This window comes from Chiloscyllium plagiosum, chromosome 16, assembly GCF_004010195.1.
Source record: "Chiloscyllium plagiosum isolate BGI_BamShark_2017 chromosome 16, ASM401019v2, whole genome shotgun sequence".
NCBI lineage: Eukaryota > Metazoa > Chordata > Chondrichthyes > Orectolobiformes > Hemiscylliidae > Chiloscyllium > Chiloscyllium plagiosum.
The window spans coordinates 4163143-4171682 of record NC_057725.1 but is presented as its reverse complement, the minus strand read 5'-3'; the positions used below and the strand labels follow the sequence as shown (position 1 = coordinate 4171682).

Here is an 8540-nt window from a genome sequence, read left to right as displayed (position 1 = left end):
ATTTGACCTTTATGGCGGGATCCAAGATGTTTTACAATGGACACCTGAGCTGCAACATTAGAATGATGTGGGACTTAGACTGAACTGTAGGCCTAGAATAAGACTAACAGTCAACACAGACAAACACTCCCAGGTCAAATCAAATCAAAGACTCGGCAGGTTCCTCTGAAATTTCAAACGGATTTAAGAATGTCCCTTCACAAAGTGCTTAGGAGTCAGTGGGCTTTCCTATATCAGGTTCCCAAAATAAACAATGATCTCAGTTTTTTTGCCTGTCTGGCTTGAAGTCACTTTTTGTAGGTCATTGGGATCACTGGCAGTTCAAACGCCTGTGCTCACTCCTAATTTCCGACTCAGTGATTCATGCCGGGGTTTGACATTCGCTATTTTAAGCAGAAAAATTTGTTGTCACGTCACACATTGCATGACCCTGAGGACCCCAGGAAAAGGGATTAAAAGTGGCCTCTCCCAGTGGGAAGATTGTTAACGACAAGTGATCCAGTTATTGCAGGCTCTCCTCACTGACAGGTAAGGTATCGCCTTTCTGAGTCTTTTGCTTTCAGATGTAGTTGTCATTTGGTTTAAATCATTTTTAAATGCAATTCTTCAAACATAATTGTTTGCATATATTTTCATGGCAGAGAAATATGTTGTAGCATTTTTTACCCACTATCTAGAAGTAAACTCACATAAGCACAGAAATTACTCTTACCAAGGTCACTGTGATTAACACAGAGCACAGGAGTGTAAAGGAGGGTACCAGTGCTAACATCCCTTGCTCTCGTTTCTAAGCTAAACACATTTTAATAAAGGTAAGGAGAGAATGTAAAGAGGAAGGTAGTTGACTGGCTCAGTGCCTGTTTTAAGGAAAAGTTATAAGGTTATGGGAATGTCTTGTCCTTTTATCGAAGGAAAAATATACTGGTATTCAAGGCAGTCCATTAAAGGCTCACTAGGTTGATCTCCACGGTGGAGGAATTTTCCTCATAGGAAAGCTGAGGCTAAGGTGGGTTTTGACTCATTGGAGTTTAGAAAAATAAAAGATTACATTATTGAAACATGCAAGATTTTTAAGGGATTTGACATAGTAGATGTGAAAAGATTATATCCCCTCATGGGTGAATTCTAGGAACAGACAGCATAATCTCAGAATAAGGGATTGCACATTTAAGACAAAGATGAGGAGGGATTTCCTCTTCAGAGGGTCATGAAACTGTGGAAGTCTTCACTAGAGAGCGCTGTCAAGGCTGTGTCATTCAGTATATTCAAGGGTTGGGTTAGATAGATTTTTAATCAGTAATGGGGAATCAAGGGTTATTGGGAAAAGGCAGAAAAGTGAAGTTGCAGATTGAGGTTAAGGTCAGGCGTCATCTCATTGAATTGTATAGTAGATTTGATGGGCTGAATGGTCTACTTCTGTTGCTTCATCTCAGAGTCTTATTGTCTGGTAGATCAATCTGTGTGTACATGTCGTGTAGAAGAGACTCAAATACTGCTGTGCTGCTTTTTGTAGTTGAATGGCTTCAATCATATGCAGCCTAGGGAGTCCTTCAGGAGTGGGGAAAGGAGAGAAAATTATTTTTCAAACAATTACGTGCATAAGTTTTTTTTAAGAACGCTAATAAGTGTCCGGACTACGAGTGTGATGGTGGGTGAATGTAGACAGGACAAACTACAAACTTTTCTTACTGCTTTTAGAATTGTGAATTAGTTGTCAACATGGGATTTCCTTAAACTCTAACTAAAATGGACAAATCCACATTGTGAGCTGTGAGTGAGTTCAACAGGAAGATGTAAACTTGAACCAGTAAAGATCTTTATAAATATAGTCAAAGTTCTAATAGAAGAGGCTGTTTTCAAACAATTGCATTTAATGCTTTGCTACCTGAAACATTAATACTATTAGCTTTTGTTTAGTCATTTTTAAAAAGACCATGCCCAAACAGGAAAAACAAACCATTGTCAGTAAAATTCTGTATAAACAGAGTCCTGTCACTAACCAAGTAGTGTGGGCTCATCTTCATTTACTAACGATAACTGATACTTCACCTCGTGATTCAGGATTAGCCCATCAGCCTATGTCCCGAAATCCACATTTTGGTTTGTTTCTTTTAAAAATCAATAATTAAGAAGCATAAAACATCTAAAATAAAGAGTAACTTCAATCAGAATATACATTTTTTGTAGTGTGCAATTCATTCATTTTTGTATGCTGTTCCTGACATTGGGTCCTTGCTCATCAGAGTAGAATAATAATTTATTGTCACGATGCATTGTCCCGAGCTGTTGCGGACTAATACTGGGTTCCTATTGCTTTCCAACATTAGGGGTAGAACGTGGGGACAGGTCCCAAGTCTACTACAGTCAGAATGGGAATTAAAATGCTTGCCATCTAGTTAACTGAGCTAACCAGCCACCACAAAGTGTGGAATACATTTATAGATTCGTTTTTTTTATGGGCAAAGAGGATTTTAAGAAGAGAAGCAATCAGTGAAATCACCCATCCTTCTGTTCAGTTTAAGTCACAGGCTGCCCTAGCACATGGGGAAATATTGTCCATGCAGAGATGTCTTCCTTTATATCAGAACTGAAAGGTTTTGACAATAGCAGACAGAGTTAAAAAAAATTCAAAGTTTCAAAGTTAAAAATCGCACAACATCAGGATACAGTCCAACAGGTTTATTTGGAAGCACTAGCTTTCGGAGTGTGTGTGTGTGTGTGTGTCTAATCTTACATACACGCGCACCCACGCAGACCTTCCCTCATGCACAAGTTCTCTCTCATATGCACACACATAAACCCCCCACACTCACACCGACACACACACTCTCTCACACATACTCCATCACAGTCACGCACACACGAAACCAAGCTTACACACACTCTGTCATGTGCACTCACATCCACATCACATGCACACTCAATCTGTCACATCTACATGTGTACACATATAAGTTTTATGGAGTGAATTTGTTTTTGCAGAATTACATTTTATTTTGTTGCATGAATCAATGTAAAACTCTTGAGAATGTAATTTAAAAGAAGTTCTGGGATTTACATATCAAAGAACAAAAACCAGCATATCCCATTCTAAAAGATGAAACTTTTAATCTAAGATTGTTTACTGTATCACATTTCCATGACACTGGATTGCTTTGGCTATAAATTCTGTGAACATGATCTTAACCTCCGCAACCACCTGATGAAGGAGCGGCGCTCCAAAAACTAGTGCTTCCAAATAAAACTCTCCGGGTCACCCGCACCAACCAAACCCACCGTCCCATGGCTGAACACTTCAACTCTCCCTCCCACTCCACCAAGGACATGCAGGTCCCAGGACTCCTCCATTGCCACTCCCTAACCACCCAACGCCTGGAGGAAGAACTCATCATCTTCCAACTTGGGACCCTCCAACCCCATGGCATCAAAGTGGATTTCACCAGTTTCCTCAATTCCCCTCCTCCCACCTTATCCCAGATCCAACCTTCCAACTCGACACTGCCCTCATGATCTGTCCTACCTGTCCATCTTCCTTCCCACCTATCCGCTCCACCCTCCTCTCCGACCTATCATCACTACCCCAACCTCCATCCACCTACTGCACTCTCAGCTACCTTCCTCCCAGCCTCACCTCCTCCCATTTACCTTACCACCCCTTGGCTCACAACCTCATTCCTGATGAAGGCTTTCGCCCGAAATGTCGACTCTCCTGCTCCTCGGATGCTGCCTGGCCTGCTGTCCTTTTCCAGCACCACACTCTTGAGTCTGATCTCCAGCATCTGCAGTCCTTACTTTCACCTTCCAGATAAACCTATTGGATTTTACTCTGGTGTTGGGTGATTTTTAACTTTGTCCACCTCAGTCCAACACCAGCAACTCCAAGACAAAGTTTCAAGATAATGATAAACCCAGGAGTGAGTGAGTGACTAAGTGAGTGAGTGAGTATGTGTCTGCGCCTGTGTGTTTGCGTGAGAGTGTGTGTGCGTATTTGTGTGTGTGCGTGAAAGAGTGTGCGCGCGCGTATGTGTGTGTGTATGTGTTTTCACATTTCTAATTCCATCATAGCAAGCTTTCTCATTGTAAATTTGCCTTTCTTTAATTGCAAAATATATCTTCCTTCACTGTTGCTACTTTCCAATGTGGTTAACAATATTTTCTGTGCTTTTTTTTGGAATGAAAGAGGGAAGTTATTTGGAGGAACAAACATACCAGTGTTTATCGTATAGCAACACAGTCCCTTTTTTAATGTAGTGAATGGATCCACAGAGCAACAGTTTTAATTAAGAGAATATAGTGTGGCTTTCTTCCTGGGAGTACCGCGTACTTTGAGGTATTACCTACCATAATCAGTTTCTCCAAAGCCGGACAGTACTTGTGGAAGTGGATAGGATTGTGATGCTCACAGGGACTAAATAGCATTCCATCCTTACAGGCTTGGCATAGGGGCAGTCATACCTGGTGAGAGAGTCAAGGCTGTAGGAGAACAAAAAAAAGAGAAAAATATCTCTTTCTCTCTCTCTCTCCTATTTTGGATCCACAGGATAAATCACCTCAACTTTGGTCGTGTCTTATTGCTCTATAATCCTTCAATTAGATTTCAATCTTATAATTATTCGGTATAAGGTATAGAATATATTAGAACTGGTTAGAAAATAAAGTTGTGATTGGATTTTTAAAAAATTATTAATAAACATTGATCATTTTGATGTACAAACAGAAAGACTACATATTTTTGTACTGAGTATTCTTCCAACAAAATAGCCATTGCAGAAATAATGCATTTTACCTGTTAATTTTGTTACCAGAAGAGAAAGGGAACATTTGCATTTATATAAAATGGCATTTATGTTCCTGTTCCTGTTTTGTGTATTTGAATGGGTTACTGGGAGTAGTGAGGCATGTACAGTCATCTGATTAACTGGCGGAGCAGGCTAGAGCAGGGCCGAATGGCCTATGCCTACTCAAACATGCACTCAGCAAACTCCCACAGACAGCAAAATGACGATGACCAGGAAAACTTCTTCCGGTAACATTGTTTAATAGAAGTACTGGCCAGGGGGTCAGAGAGAAATTCCCTGTTCTTCTGCATAATGCCATGGGATATTTTCACATTCACCTAATCAGGTACGTGCAGCCTCAGTTTAACATGTCGTCAGATAAAAAGCACCTCTGACAGTGCAGTAATACCACACCAAAGCATCCGCTTTGATTCTTTTACTGAACACCTGGTGTTGGACTCACACCAGATGTTTGTGATTTAAAAGTAAATGTGCTACCAGTTGAATTACAGCTGACACTGCTACATTGTATAAAACACAATCTTTGTTTTCAGGAAAAATGTGCCTCCAATTTCTCTTCAATATCACAATGAAGCTGTTTATGTGGGCTAGTTTTATATTTTTGTCAATAGCCACAAATTCAATAAGTGGAACATCTGCGTAAAAATGCTATGTTGCCTTTAACATAATTTCCTACCGACAGCATACTGCCAAACAATTTGAAAACTTGTCCTGCATGGTCCATGTATCTATTTATATATTTAGCAATGTTTATTATTATTCAGAGAAAGTTCTAGAACTTTAAAGTGCCTGCCAACATTTTGAAATCTATACATTGCTCCTTGAATAGATTAGGAACTTGCAGACATATCGTGTTGATATTTTTGTTACACGGCCAAATTGAAACATAATTTTTGTCATGGAATATTTAGGACATTAAAGTGCCTCAGTTAAATCTGAGAAGGCCAGACTATAAATAGGGTATGGTGTATATTTCTGTAGGACAGAGGATTTATCATTGATGACTTGCATTGTCAATGTTCCTATTTATTATCCTCTGTGTTCAACACAAGTTTGTTCCAAAATGTTTTTCATTGCAATGCAGATCTTCTTCACCAAGTAGAAACGTGATTTTTTTTTAACAGAATATCTTTTTTGTATTAATTTATGGCATTTGGGCATCTTTGGTTGTGTATTTATTGCACATCGGTAACTGCCTTGAGAAGGTGAGCGCCTTCCTGAACAGCTGCAGTCCATGTGTTGTAAATGACTCATAGTACCATTAATAAGAGAATTTATTGAGCTGTTTTGAGGCTTAAGGTCTAAAATTAATAGTTGATCAATGTTCCCACTGCTGCCATCCAAAGATTTCTTTCCCCACTTTTACTGGAGGGTCACTCATCATGAGAGCGTATGATTAATTCTGACCTATTCTCCCATGGCTAATAAGCCACGCTAAAAAGACTTGTTGTTGCAGTTTACTCAAACACCATGTCTATTGGGTGGTGCTCATCAGGGGTAACGGTGTCTATGCAGCCAGAGCTGAGATATGTTGTGCAGATTCCTGTCCTCTGCTCTTTACACCCTTGTACCAACTACTACCAGATATGTTGGAATGATCTGAAATGACATATGTCTCAACTACTATTTTTGAAGAGAAACACTGAGCCTGTCTCTTTCTTTTTCACCTTAAATGTATATCCTAACTTTGGAAAAATCGATATCAATCTGGCATCCCTGTTCTGCTTCCTCCCTCCAGCATGATGGTCTCACATTTCGTACAGATCTGTGTCCCCACTCTCTGACAGATCCATTAAAGTCCAAGTCGGAACATAGACATCTGTGCACAAGCTGAGGATCTAGAATCTAGGGTCTTATCTAAACGAACCTTCAAATGGCATCTAAGAGAGTGTTGGCAGAGAAAACTGTTATGAGCTGATTCATCTTGCATGTTTTGTTTTAAAAAACCTAATAGCATTGTAAGCATTCTCTAATCAATTTGTTCAGTGATGTTATGATACACATCTGGAGCAGGTGGGACTTGAGGCCAGGTCTTCAGCCTCAGAGATTAGGACAGTAGCACTACACCATAACGCACCCACTGCATGTATTTTCAACACATTATTGATTCAATCTTGTCTAATTGCTGTTATAGTACCTGATTGTGAGACCCCATCAGAACGCATTGGCTGTTGGAAAACGGAACAGCAGGTTACAATGAAAATGCCTAAAGAAACAGTGATCCTGTGTAAATGTGACCAGCAGCTGGTATCGTTCATTCATTACCCAATGCAAAATCCAGGCTATGGTCACAAGTGTGTGACAATCAGGAAGTGTTGTGGACGGGGTTTGCTACTGTCTTACAATTGAGATAGTCACAATCTGCTCTCTTGGGTGGATTTTTCAAGGTCCCAGTCTTTAATGCCATCCCATTACTGTTTGGGATCTCACCATGCCCAACTTGGCTGCTGTATTTCTGACAACAGTGACAGCATTTAAAGGACATTGTTGGGTGTAGAACGTTTTAGTACATCCAGTGTCTGCAAAACCATTGATTAAGTTGGATGCGTGTTTGAGTCATTGACATAGGCCATTGGGTGACAGCCACTGTCAGCCGTAATGTCTTTGGACAGCCATTAATGGAAGAGATGAACAGAAATGAAAAGCTCAATCCTAGAGAAGAAAAGAGGTCAGCAAATCAGCCATGTTCAGACCCACTATCTTTGTCTTGATGCAAACGTAGCAGAGACTGCTGGCTCAGAGTAGCAATGCCTATCATGGTGTTGATCACAGCGAAGTCCTTTGTCCCACGTGACAGAAGCCTTTCACCAAATTAGACAAGCTGTGAAAGACTTGCAATGCAGAGCCTTTCTTCCTCATTCACAGAGATTTGCTATTCTGAAAATGAACCCAATTGATCTGTTAGATATAAACCAATGAAACATTTACACAAGCATTCATGTTGGCAGCAGACTAATGTATAAATAAGATACAACTCAAACATTCTGTGCTTTTGTCTTATCTAAAATTTACGACCTGATACTTGCAACATAAGCACAATTTTTCCTCAATTGAAAACAAATTATGCTTTTCCAGATATCTTGAACAGATCTTCTACACACACCTTTTAACTGATTCAAGTTTTTCATGAAAATGTCAGAAGGTCATAAGAGGTTGACAATGTTTCAGACAAAACCACAAGTTTAAAAATTAACTCGCTGTTGATCTAGTGTTAAAGGATGCACATAGCTGTGCCTCTTGGAATTATCAATAATTTGTATTTGTTGCTACTGGCCCTGTCTATGTGGTAGCTCTCTTGCCTCAAGTCAGGAGGCTCAAATACTCTGGGAAATCTCAGCCGAGATCCAGGCCATCCACCACCAGTCGCACTCTGAATACTCAGATCCGCTGAGAGTAATGCTCCTCTCTTTGTCCCACTATTGCCTTTTACCTAGCTGTATTCTGCTGTGCTTTCTGTATGTCTTATGTCTAGAGCCTGAGGAGTTTGGGTCAATGCTCTCTCAAGTTGAGCAGGATGAGATGAGCTGAAAATGTGTTGCTGGAAAAGCGCAGCAGGTCAGGCAGCATCCAAGGACAGGAGAATCGACGTTTTGGGCATAAGTCCTTCTTCAGGAATGAGAAAAGTGTGTCCAGCAGGCTAAGATAAAAAGTAGGGAGGAGGGACTTGGGTGAGGGGCGTTGGAAATGCGATAGGTGGAAGGAGGTCAAGGTGAGGGTGATAGGCCAGAGTGGGGTGGGGGC

General features: G+C 40.4%; 1 protein-coding gene across 3 annotated transcripts in view; it reads left to right on the top strand.

Annotated features, from left to right (window-relative positions):
* The first annotated feature begins 422 nt into the window (after positions 1-422).
* The window catches only part of csrp3 (cysteine and glycine-rich protein 3 (cardiac LIM protein)), a 43680-nt gene continuing 35562 nt past the window's right edge, over positions 423-8540 (top strand). The window contains exon 1 of one of the 3 annotated variants that reach the window (XM_043705368.1): positions 423-528. The gene's annotated coding sequence lies outside the window, so the exon portion shown is untranslated. The remainder of the gene's footprint in view (positions 529-8540) is intronic. The other 2 variants (XM_043705367.1, XM_043705369.1) reach the window with 2 other exon arrangements.